The sequence below is a fragment of the Typopeltis vanoorti genome, chromosome 25 (genome assembly GCF_054136105.1).
Source record: "Typopeltis vanoorti isolate ZY-2024b chromosome 25, IOZ_Tvanoo_1.0, whole genome shotgun sequence".
Taxonomy (NCBI): domain Eukaryota; kingdom Metazoa; phylum Arthropoda; class Arachnida; order Uropygi; family Thelyphonidae; genus Typopeltis; species Typopeltis vanoorti.
This window is the reverse complement of record NC_143573.1, coordinates 207,241-219,944: the sequence shown is the minus strand read 5'-3', so window position 1 is coordinate 219,944 and position 12,704 is coordinate 207,241.

Sequence of the window (12,704 nt, the reverse complement as noted above, 5' to 3'; positions counted from 1 at the left end):
AAACCAAGGGATGACTACTACGTCATCAGAAAGGAGCAAACACTGAAGGAAGAAAAAGAAAGAAAGAAAACGTTAACTCTTACTACTGGGAAGAAAGGTATGTTTCTTTTCCGTATTATACAGTATTGTTCCGTAACTTTAGACTATAAAATAATGTAAATTTAGTATTGTTACTGCATACAGAATTTAATTTCATCCTTTCAAGTTCACAACGCGAGTCGAAACCAAAGTTCGACTTTCAGGTTGACGAAACTCAGCCAGGAGCACTTCGCTCAGTTTGAAAAATTGGTTATTTTTTTTATTCTCGGGAGGGCGGGGAGAGAGCTACAACGTAGTGCCTAATTATGTGTATCGTGCTAATAATTATCCCTTTACTTCGTTGCTCTCTCGTCGAGGGGAAAAAAGAGGAGCTTGTTGACGGTGTTATTTGAAATTACGATCTAATGTACTAAGACCGATGTTGTCGTTTCTGATGATGTTGCTTGCTGCTGTTTTAATGCACTCACGCTCAGGTAAAAGCCTAATAAAGGTCTTTTCCCCATAGACGAGATCCGAATCTGCGGTCTGTGTGACCAGAGAGCTTTGTCGATACCGAACGAGGTGCAGGGTTCTAGAAATGATCGGCCAGGAATTAAATGCGTTTCTAACACGAGTCTTCAACAGACATTTCGAAAAGAAACGAATAGCAAAAATCCTGCCTGAGCCAACATGCGCGGCTTCGATACGATGCTAAATAATTACAGAATTCTGAAATATAATTTATTTTTCAGAAAGTATGGGGTCACTTGCATTTTTCTCTCATTTTCATCTCTTGTTTTTTTCAAAGACTATAAAACTGTGAAAATACATTAAATGTCTGTCTCCAAGTCATTAAAATAATGAAAAGACGATGCTGAAAAGAAATAAGTTTAGAAACAGTCGGTGCACAAACTTTATTGTCGGAATATTTACAGTATGTACGGAATTCCACAGTTTCGTTTCCATGGAGAGGTGCTACCTATAAGACGATACGGTATTTGGAAAGATTGGATAGCAGACCACTGATATGGTATGCTGTGGCAAATCATGATAACTCTTGGCAGCCGACATAAGCGTGGAGCTAGAGCTCCACGCGTTCGTCGGCTGCCAAAACAATCTTATTTATATTAAACCTACATACAAGGGGTCGCAACACATAACACAGTAGTGCTATGTATGGAAAATTAATAAAAAAGAAAGAGAGAGAGAGAGAGAGAGAGAGAGAGAGAATGTATTGATGTGTTTCTTGAATCGCTGGAGGTATAGGGAAAGCGGTTTGAAGAAGGCGTTCCGAAGAAGAGAAAGATGCGTAAATCCATACAGTTGGATACACACCAGAATATAACGGCTTGAATAGGCGATGGTGGTTGGATCATAATTCTACAGTCCAAATGTCTAGCGTAATTAGGTTGCATCTGGTTCTGGAGACTAATTGATATCCGTTGGTGTAGAGCGTCCTCCCGTGATGCATCCTCGGAGAGAGTGTGAGAGAGAGAAGGTCATGGAAGCACAAAACTTTTACCAGTGCCTTCAGCCTACAAAAATGCTATTCCAGCAGCATTGAGTTAAGTTGTTACAGCTGAATTAACTCACCTTCAGTTGGAAAGCAGTTATGAAGGTTGTTTTCGGATTTCTTTAGGTGCAATTGGAACCTTTCTTTCCAAAGGTAGAAAACATCGTGAATGTTAATGGACTACCGAGGATTGCCTTTTTTGTGTAAATTCTTTCTATGAAAAGTTTTATAAACCTTTAAGCGAGGGGAAGGAAGGAGTGAATAATGCTCCAATAAGCAGTGTATTGGAGACATCCAGTTGCCGGCGACGAAATTCAGTTGACAACTGAAGGCATTTAAAATATTTTGCCACAGGGCGATTTGGAACTAGTTGGACAACTGAAACGCTATTGATTCAATAAACTACTGACGACAAATACATTTCTTGTTCCATGCATCAAGTATAGTAGCAATATATGGCAATGAAGTTACGTCTTGTTTGTATCCCTTTTCAAATACTGAATACAAGCAGAGTAGCCTCAGTTTTATCCTTATAGCGAAATAAAAACTGACAATAAATATGCACAGTTGCAAAGAGAATGTCTTTAGATGAAAGAGGAATTTCTTCACCTGTTGTGAGGCCATCGCCTTGTTTACCGAAAGCCTGAAGTGGCTGGAGAAATTGTTTGGTCTCTGTTAGAACAAGTTTTCTAGACGATTTAACCCTAAGCCTCTGCTTCAGTATTATTGTATTGATTTTACAGGCCTCTCTGCGGAGGGATTCGCATTAAAAATGTGATTATTGCTTAGTACAAATAATACGTAGTACGACTGAAGTATTACAATCAAATTTTCTGTTCACGAGAAATATTCTTTAGAGAAAGTTAAGTAAATAATATTACATAATTTTTGAGTTATTTATTTATTGCCTTCATAATTAATTTTTATAGTTAATCAGCATTGTAACATTTTCAGATTTTCCTAATTTGTTAACATGCGACACAAAATAAGTACGTTCACGCATTTTTAAAGTAATCATAAAAAAAAAAAAAAAAAAACTAATAACAATTTGCGTGCTGTTCAGAAATTCATGCTCATAAATCCGAAGAAATTAAGAGTACAAATGCCAAGTGATTTTGATGCTAAAATTTGTCGAACGTTTAAAACATTAATAATATAACTTACAATTATAATAATAAAGCAAAAGAAGAGAGTAGCAGAAAGAAAAAAGAGGGGATAAAAAAAAAAGGCACAGAAGAAGAAACCCATACATTGAGTATAAGCGAATAAAACAGGCAGTTTTATTTTTATTTTACTTTTCTGAGAAAGTTTATTGTCCTCTTCACATACACAGAATATCTACAAACACACAATTGAAGTATCACATTTTTGTTCACTACAAATGTTCAGTACAGGATGTTAATTAAATATCTTATTTAAATATGCATAAATAATAATTCCAACGATGTATTTTGCATTTTTTTCGCATACATATTTACATGTGAAGAGAGACATATTGTTCATATTAACGACATTGGATGTAGAATAATTTTATTTAAAATTATTTACATTTATATAATTTTTTTGCATTTTGTCATTTCCATTTGTATTTCAATCCTCGGTTCATTTTAATTCGCAAATTATATTTTTTGTGATCGGTAGAGAATGCTGAATGGATTCGTTTCACGTTTTTAACGTTGTTATTTTTTGTATCGATAATAATTATAATAATAACAATAATTTTGTTTGTTTTGGGTGAAATTTCTGTTTTCTTCCTCGTCTGCAGAGCTTATCTGAGGAAGATAATAGATGGCGGTGGTTTTGTTTCGATACCCTTCGCAAGCCAAGTGTTGATTTAACTGTATATATGTATGTGCTTGGAAACTTCTATATGAAGATATATATGCTTTTTCCCAGTTAACGTGTAGAGGCGAGTACACACGCCCATAGACGACCGCTGCTTGAGCAAGGTTTAACTCTTTTTTGCAAGGGAGGAGGTTGGATTTGAATAAGGCATGTTTGTGTCCTTGTAATGGAGTTTGAGAGTGGTTTGTTATAGGTGTGTGTGTGGGGGTGAGAGAGACAGAGAGAGAGAGAGAGAGAGAGAGAGAGAGAGAGAGAGAGAGAGAGAGAGAGAAAGTAGTTTCCCTCTAATTTTCATTCTCGCTTGAATATTTATATAGTGCCTGTTTCAGCTCTCTGTATGTTCCTAGGTTTCTGTTGTCGAACGGCAGTTTGTTTATCATGTCAGGTACGTACAAGTTTCGGGTGGCTTTGCCGTGGTGATTGTTGTACTTTTATGTTATGTAGTTTGTTGACTGTGGTCTTGTTATTTGATATGTTGTTCTGGTTACTCTATAGGTTGGGCTGAACTAATGTTTTAACACGACTGCGTAGGGGCATAAGTGTTTCATCTTAAAATATTTTGTGTTCTCTCTTTGATTCCCGTAGTAGTGTGGGCTGTTCTCTTTGTTCCCAATAAATTTTTTAAAATAATGATAATATTTTTTTATAACACAGAGTATTTGCATATTTACAAAAAATCATACTATTACATTTTCGGTTCAGCGCAAATATTTAGTACAAAATGTAAAGTATATTAATTTAAAAAAAAATATAATTAAACATAATTTTTTTCTAATATCAGTGTCATAGCTTATTATACAGTGTATTATATACAATTAAGAGCAAAAACAAAAACAAAAAAAAACAATTAAAAAAACAAACAATTAAAAAAAACAATTTTTTACAGTGAATTTCCTACAAATTTTTCCATTTTTTGTATGTCTTAATATTAGTTACTATGAATAGTAATTTAAAGTTTGCAATTGGATAAGATTACATTTTGTTAACATTTATAGTCTAACAGTCAGTTATATATATTATACAATTTTTGCTTTTAATGTTTTTAACCACTGTAGTGTTTAAACACTACAGTGTTTTAAAACATTAAAACAATGTAGTGTTTTAATGTTTTAAACATTAAAACACTTCAATGTAATAAATATATATTTTTTCTTTCTGCTGATCTCAGTTGAGATGTAAAGTCTCGGCTTGCATCCTCGAAGCTTTTTGATAAGCTTTTCTGAGGATGACATCGGTTAGATATTTTTTTTTATTAATTTGAATGCTGTGTTGGAAGTAGGCTGATGTTTGGGAGGTTAAATGAATGATCTGATCAAAGTGAAATTGCCGATATATTCTGGTATTACATCTGTCTTGATGTTCACATTCATTTTTATAGTGGTCTTCTTTTTGAACTAATTAGGAGACTTTTTTTTTCACTGTGGCAGCCTTTCTATGTCTTCTGAGCTTTTAATTTGTATCGACTTTGAACATTGTGACTTCCTCAAGAATGTCTTGGCATCTCTGATTCACAAAAATTAGTAATTTTTTTCTGCTTTTGCTTTTCTTGCTTGGTACAACAGATTCTGGTTGAATGGTGTTAAATATTTCGAACGGAAGATTGTTGTCTTGTCTCGCAATGCGTTCAAATCCTTGGCAACTGGTTTTTTCTGTCTGCTGACTTTTATGAGATTGTCTCTCGTGGACTTGCTTGTAAGACAAACTATGACTGGTGCAGGTCGTGGCAAGCCTTGATTTTTTACTCTTTCTGGGAATCCAATGTACAGTCTGAATGTCGTTATGCTATGGGCAGGGGATATCAATTGCATGGCCTAATTTTAAAACTATGTCTCTGAGGTTTTCTGTAAGTGCAGTTTCAGGAAGACCGTTTATGGCAAGATCTTCTTTATGTTGTTGCTGATTTAAACGTTCGTACTGTAGATTTAGAGAATGAAGTTCTTGATGTAGTTTGTATGTCTCTTTTATCAATAGTAATATTTCATCGATATTAATAATAATTTTTTATTGCGTATGATACATACAATACATACTTGATTACATATTTTTCTTCAAAAAAATTCAAAAATTTCTTTTTTATTATTAAAATTATGATTAATATTGTGATTACATGTTTACAACAGATAGGATTATCTATTTACAACAGGTTTAATTCTGTTTTTTTTGTAACAATGAAATTCGTACATATTTTTTTCCTTTCTTTTCTTTTCCCCCTGTATAATGTATTAATAATAATAATAAAAATAATAATTGTCATAATAATAATAATATTTTTTAATAATAATTATTGATTTATTGATTGCTAAAATATTTACACATACAATAAACATCTTGTGTGAGATTGCACCTTATAATATTACAGAGTTCAGCACTAAGTGCTGCAATTCCTACATTGGATTTCAATTAAAATTTTTAATAATACTTTTTCGCCTTTATATTATGTATTTACAACACATTTTCTTCTAATATTAACAATGAAGATTATACAGAATTTTTTGTATAATTTGTTTTCTTTTTTCTTTTTTTTTTCAAACTTTGAGAAAGAGTGATTATACAAACAAATTTCTGCATTTGTTTATAAGGATTATTTGTAGATGAGTGAGGCAAGTTAATCCCACCTACTTCGAAGCTAATAATAATAATAATAATATTAATACTAATAATAAAAATACAGCATTAATTCATTATATAGATATTATAGATTTACAATTTTTAATTTTTAGTATATTTAAGCTCTGTGACTACAGCACTGAAATGTGATACATGGATTTGGATTTTTGCCCCTTTTTTTAATCTGGGATGAGATGTAATTTCTCAGCTTTCATCCTCGAAGCTTATTTGTAAGCTTATCTAAGGATGACACCAGTTAGTTATTATTTATTGGTTTGTCTGCTGTGTTGGGAAGTTACGAAATCAAACCTATGTTTAATAGGTTTGATTTCCACTGCAACCGTTGATTGAGAAATTCGAGCGCACACACACGCACGCACGCACGCACGCACGCACACACACACACACACACACACACACACACACACACAAATAACTTGGAATGTATTGATGTGCCGCTGAACTGGAAGCCTGAACGAATATAGTGTGTTTTATTAAGTTTGTATGGTATTTTGGGTGCGTGTTTCTTGTTCATAGTATGTTCTTAGAGCTCTTTTCAGGCTATTGTGGTTTGTAAGGTTTCTGTATTCAAAAGATAATTTGTTTATCATGTCTGGGATGTAGAAGTTTGGCGTGGCCTTTCCGTAGTGATTATTGTATTTATATGTGATATAATTAGTAATCTGAGGTCTTGTTATGCGATATGTTATGCGACTGTCCTGTAGTTGGCATAGAAATAATGTTTTAGCAAAGCTGTGTAGTGAGATAAATGTTTTGCTGTCAGTATTTTGTGTTCTGACATTGCATTATTTTCTCTTTGTTACCAAAAGATCAGTTTTATCATTTTGTACTGTAGCGACATTAATCTATTTAATTTGTAGGGTGCACAGAAAGCATACGTTGTTATAGCATTTCTTAATATATTTTGGCATGGTGGTTTGTATATTAGTGTTGTTAGGCATGTGGGAACTATGTCTTTTAACCTGTAGAGTTTGCCACTTATTGTTCGGAGTTTGTTGTGTAGATGATTTATGTGGCTATTTCAGTTCACATCTGCATCGAAGTAAGTTCCAAGGAATTGTACTGTTTCAACCTGAGTGATTGTAGTGGTTTTGCTGTTCTGTGTGTTTTTTATGTTGGAAAGTGGATGTTGGATGGTTATATATTTGTTATCAACTGGTCGAGTCGGAGGATTTCTGAATATCATTAATTTTGTCTTTTCTGAGTTTAGGTGTATGGAGTTTTTCGTGAGCCAGTCTAAGAGCAGATTTATGCCATGTTGCATATATTTTCGGCTATGCTTGCGTTATTATTGATGCATATTATAGCTGATTCGTCTGCGTATTGGAATATCTTAGCTTTGAGAGGTAGCTGATTAATATCGTGCCTGTAAATGTTGAATAGATTTGGGGAGAATACAGCTCCCTATGGCACTGCACAGGTTAGCTTTGTAGCTCTCTGCTTCTATTTGACCCGATTCATGTGATATGCTTTCTATTTTGAAGGTGGTTTGTAAACCACCTGTGAAGAGGCCCGTCTATTCCAACATGCCTCAGCTTTTCTAACAAGGTTTGATGTGTAAGTGTATCGAATGCTTTAGTTACATCAATAAAGACTACCATGGCAAGTTTGTTTTTGTCTAAGACGGTATTAATTACGCCTATAAAGTCTTCCAAGAGAGATGTTGTTCCCTTATTTTTCTGAAAACCATATTGTGTTTTGGATATAATATGAAAGATCTCATTGTATGCTGTGAGTTTCTTTAGTACGATCTGCTCCATAATTTGACTGATAATTGGTAATGTTGCTATGGGTCTGTAATTGTTGATTAAATTTCTTTTTCCATGTTTGTATATGGGTGTGATTATGGCGGTCTTTAGCATACTTGGTATCTGTCCTGTTTTAAATATTTTATTTATTAATTTTAGTAGGATGGGACTTAAGCTAGTTGCATGTTGCTTGAAATCTATAGGTCTTATACAATCAATTCCTGGGCCTTTGGTTTGATTTGATGTACTACAGAGAGAAGTTCTGCATCTTTTATGGTTGGGAACGATGATGCCTGTTTTGATTGTGGTCCAAGTGGAGGGTCTCGTTTTGTGATTGGGAGAATATTTCTCTACAGTTCTTGGATGGAGTCAGCAAAATATTGGTAAGTCATTTACTAGGTGTTGGATAGGTTTTGCGTCTTTCATGAAGCTGTGGTTTATGGTTTCGGAGGCGGTGGTGTCGGGAACAAAATCTAGCATCTCATTGATCAGATGCCAGGTTTGTTTCATGTTGTTTTGTGCAGAGGTTAGTTTGTCTCTGTAGTAGTAGCTTCTTTTTGCATTTCTGATTTGTGTCGTAAGGCAATTCCTTGTTATCTTATATTCATTTTTTAAAGCTGTGTTATTTGGATATCGCTTTAATTCTTTCCATACAGCGTCCTTTCTGTGTAATTCTAGGATTACGTTTTGTGTTATTCAAGAATTTTGGGCTGTTCTTGAACGAATTCTGAATTTCTTTGCAGCTTTCTTATATGTTTCATCCAGTGTGAGTTTAATGTTGTTGTATAAGATATCTGCTATATTTGATGCAAGGTGTTCCCAGTCGGTTTTTCCTATTTCCTGGTTGACTATTTCTTCGTCTATTATTGTTTTCTGTCGCTTATCTTCTGTGGGACATTGCATGGATATTGTCTTGGTGTGCAGGTTTAGAGCGGTGAAGTAATGGTCTGCTACTTTGCACTTTATGAGTGATGCAGTGAAACTGTTTGGTCGTGCTCGGACGTGCTTGATCTAGGCAGGAAGCAGTGATAGTATTTCCGAATATTTCTTCTCTAGTACATGATGTTTTTGTTGGTATCATGGATAGTGTCTAGGTATTTTACAGTTGTTTTGGTTTTCGTTTGCAATATTTATGTTTATGTCGCCAATATCATTAGGTGTTCGGTTGAGCATATTTCTTGGCGTGAAAGCCAGCAATTGAGTTCGTGCTAGAATTTTATCATGTTTAGGTTTGGTGGCCTGTAAATAGCGTTTAGTATTACGGGGTGTTGTCTATTGGTGGTATTAGTGATTTCGAGGCAAAAGGTTTCAGCATGCTCAAATTGATAGGCAGTTTCTTTTGCTATTAATTTATGTTTCGATAAATATTAATATTCCACCTCCTCTTTTTGTTTGGCCGCATGATCTATGCTGTTGGAATCCTGGAATTTGAAAGCAGTCGCTTCGTGATTAGTTATGGATACTTCTGTTGGACCAATGTATCAATAACACCCGTGTAATTTCTCAGATAAGCCTGTGACAATAACCAATGTTTTCGGATACTTCTGATGTTCGTATGCAAGATTGAGAGTCCTCTCGCTTGTAATAATAATAATAATAATAATAATAATAATAATAATAATAATAATAATAATAATAATAATAATAATAATAATAATAACAATATGTTTAAAAAAAAATTATATGATAATATTTTTATTGATCTGTTAAAATATGTACATGGACAATAAGCATCTTGAGTGACATTGCAACTTATAATTTTACAGAATTGAGCACAAAGTGCTACATTTTCTACATTGGATTTCAATTAAAATTTTTAAAAATACTTTTTTGTCTCTGTATTATGTATTTACAACACATGTTGTTCTAATATTTACAATAAAGATTATACAGAATTTTTGAATATAGAATATACACAATAATAATAATAATAATAATAATAATAATAATAATAATAATAATAATAATAATAATAATAATAATAATAATAATAATAATAATTTATTTATTTTATTTATTTATTTTTTTTATGTCTCAGATAAATTGCAAACATAGATGCTGTAATAATTATATATATAAAATATTTATAACACATTACTATTGTGAATAACAGATACTTGCAAGTTAATAATTTTCTTCCTCGAAGCTTAGCAGAGCTTATTTGAGAAAGATAATAGATGATAGATGGTAGCGGTTTCATGGTTATGTTCCTATACTGGTCACAAGCCAGGTGTTGATTTGTTGGTACGTGCTTGGAAGACTTCGACGGCTATTACAGTTTAAGTTTTTTTTTGTGCCAATAGGGTTGGATTTAGACATAGTATGTTTGTTTCTTTGTGTTCTTGTAGTGATGGTTTTTGAGAGGGGTTTTGTCATAGGTTTGTTTGTGGGGGGGGGGGGGAAGAAACAGGAATTGCTCTAATTTTCATTCTCACTCTAATATTTATATAGCGCCTGTTTCAGCTCTCTGTATGTTCCTAGGTTTCTGTTGTCAAACGGCAGTTTGTTTATCACGTCAAGTACATAGAAGTTTCGGGTGGCTTTGACGTTTGATTGTTGTACTTTTATGTTATGTAGTTTGTTGACTGTGGTCTTGTTATTTGATATGTTGTTCTGGTTACTCTATAGGTTGGGCTGTAGTAATGTTTTAACATGACTGTCTAGTGGCATAAGTGTTTCACCTTAAATATTTTGTGTTTTGTCCATGCTTCCTGCATAAGAGTGGGTTGTTCCCAGAATATCAGTTTTACCATTTTATCTTGCAACCATTGTGGCCTGTTAAGTCTGTAGTCTGTGCAGAATGCGTATGATGTGATTGCATATCTTAAAATGTTTTCACTCAATGCTTTATAGATTAGTATTTTTATGTGGGTTGGGGCAATGTCTTTTAATCTGTATAGTTTGCTTGCTATTATCGTAAGCTTGGTATGTAGGTAGTTTGTATAGCTATTCCAACTTTGATCAGCATCGAAGTGAAGTCCGAGATAGCGTGTTGTTTTCACCTGTGTGATGGTTGTGATTTTAGGTTCTGCACTTTGTGTATAGGAGGATGAATGTTTGATAGTGAGATATTTAGTTTCTATCGGCAGGGTTTGGGGGTTTTAGAATACCATTAGCTTTGTTTTTTCAGGGTTTATATATATATATATGCTGTTTTCGGTTAACCAGTTAGTGATTTGATTAATGTCGTGGTGCATATTTGTGTAAGCGATATTTGCATTGTTGTGAATGGATACTATGGCCGTGTCGTCTGCGTACTGGAAGATTTTACTTTTTAGGGGGAGTTGGCTTATGTCGTGTGTGTATATGTTAAATTGAATGGGAGATAGGACAGCTCCTTGCGGTACTCCACAGGTTACATGTACCTCTTTGCTGTATGCTGATCCTATTCGTGTTGTGTGCTTTCTGTTTTTCATGTATGCTTTAAACCACTGGAGTAGACGACCTCCAATTCCGATATGGGTTAGTTTCGTTAACAAGGTTTTGTGTGTTAGTGTGTGTCAAATGCTTTTGTTAGGTCAATGAATACCACTAATGTTATTCTGTTTTTATCCAATGCAGCGTTTATTAGATCTGTGAAATCTTCCAGGAGTTTTGCTGTTCCTTTATGTTTTTGAAAGCCATATTGTGTTTTGGGTATGATTTGAAATTTTTTAACGTATGTGGAGAGTTTCTGATGCACGATACGCTCCATGATTTGGTTGATTATAGACAGCGTGGCGATGGGTCTGTAATTACTTATAATGTTTCTTTTTCCCTGTTTGTGTATGGCTGTAATTAATGCAGTGTTCAGTGTTTCAGGTATGTATCCCGTTTCGAAGATTTTATTTAACAGTTTTTGCATAACTGGAAGTAGGTTGGTTGAGTGTTTCTTGATGTCCTTTGCTCTGATTCCATCTATCCCCGGTCCTTTGTTAGGATTAATTTGTTGAATTGCCAGTGATAGTTCTTCTTTTGTTACTGTGGGGAACCACATCGACTGGGTTGCTCGTGGACCTAGTGGAGAATGTTCGTTTGTGTCAGGAAAGGTTGTTTCTTGTAGCTTTTGGACAGAGTTCACGAAGTGCTAATTAAAGTTGTTTGCCAACTGTTTGAGGGATTTGGGGTCGCAGGCAAGCTGTGTTTTATTGTTTCTGAGGCAGTAGTCCTGTGTATATTGTCCAGCATTTCATTAATCAGGTGCCAGGTTTCCTTTATGTCATTCTGAGCTGTTGTTAATTTGTTGCTGTAATAGTTTCTTTTTGCCGTTCTAATCTGTGTTGTTAGGAGATTCCGTTTTCTTTAGTATTCAGCTTTTAAAGCGATATTGTTCGGCGACTTCTTAAGTTGTTTCCATAGGGCATCTTTTCTTTGTATGTCTGTATGTTGCCTGTTATCCATGGATTTTGTTTCGTTTGAGGGCGTATTTTTATTTTTGTTAATGCTTTGTTATATATTTTGTTAAAGGCAAGTTTAAGATTATTATATACAGCTTCAGCAGGGTCTAAAGATGCTATCTGCATCCAGTCTGTTTTTCTGATTTCATCGTTTACTATTGTTTCGTTTAGAATATTATAATACTGTTTTGTAGTCTCAGTGGTTTTTATGGGTTCTAGTTCAGTGTGTAACTGTAATGCTGTGAAATAATGGTCTGCCAGTTTGCATGTTATGACGGCTGCTGTGTGACTGTTTGGAGGGGCCCTTATATTTATATGATCAATGCAGGATGAGGTTGCTGTGTTTCCGACTATCTCTTCTCGTGTATACGACTGTATGGATGGGGTTATGTTATATGCCGATAATAGGTCTAGGTATTGTTCTGTGTTGTTATTTATGTTCCTAATGTTTATATTAATGTCTCTTATTATTATCAAGTATTCTGAGGTGCCTACTTCTGTGGCTGAAAACCGTCTGTTTAGTTCTTCTAGGAATTTTGTGTTGCTGAAGTTGGGTGGTCTGTATATTGCGTTTAA